A 489-nucleotide genomic window follows, 5' to 3' on the forward strand; every position below is an offset into this window, starting at 1 on the left:
TCCCTGTGCACGTGTAGGCGTGTAGGCGTGTAGGCGTGCAGGTGTGTAGGCATACAGTCATGCAGGCGTGTAGGTGGCAGGCGTGTAGGCGTGCGGGCGTGCTGGCATGCAGGCGTGCAGGCATGCTGGCGTTCCCATGGATGGGGCTTTGTGTGCAAGAAGCACTAAGGCATCAGGATTGGAAACCACAATGAAAGGCAGTCGGGCAGGGTGTGAGCGAGGTCCGCCCGCTGCCATATCGTCCCGGTGTCCCCTGCAGTGAGGTCAGAGCCTCGGAGACGCTGGGTGCCCGTGGCTGCAGACGTGCCCGCAGGGGAGTCAGTTATAGACGTTGACCCGAGGTTTGTGTCAAAGTTCACGTGCGTGGGGACATCCTGCGCATCCGTCTGCCTGTCCCTCTGCCCCAGGCAACTGCCCCGCTCGCTCAGATGTGGGGCCCACGTGGGTCCTGGCAGGAAGGGGGTGGGCGGCAGCACTTTCTCAGTCATC

The 489-nt window shown here is 63.0% G+C and overlaps 1 protein-coding gene across 1 annotated transcript in view; it reads left to right on the top strand.

The window, feature by feature from the left end:
* The window catches only part of CPXM2 (carboxypeptidase X (M14 family), member 2), an 84219-nt gene that overhangs the window by 51509 nt on the left and 32221 nt on the right, over positions 1–489 (top strand). The gene's annotated exons all lie outside the window — the stretch shown is intronic.

Source organism: Myotis davidii, unplaced genomic scaffold, assembly GCF_000327345.1.
Source record: "Myotis davidii unplaced genomic scaffold, ASM32734v1 scaffold72, whole genome shotgun sequence".
Taxonomy (NCBI): domain Eukaryota; kingdom Metazoa; phylum Chordata; class Mammalia; order Chiroptera; family Vespertilionidae; genus Myotis; species Myotis davidii.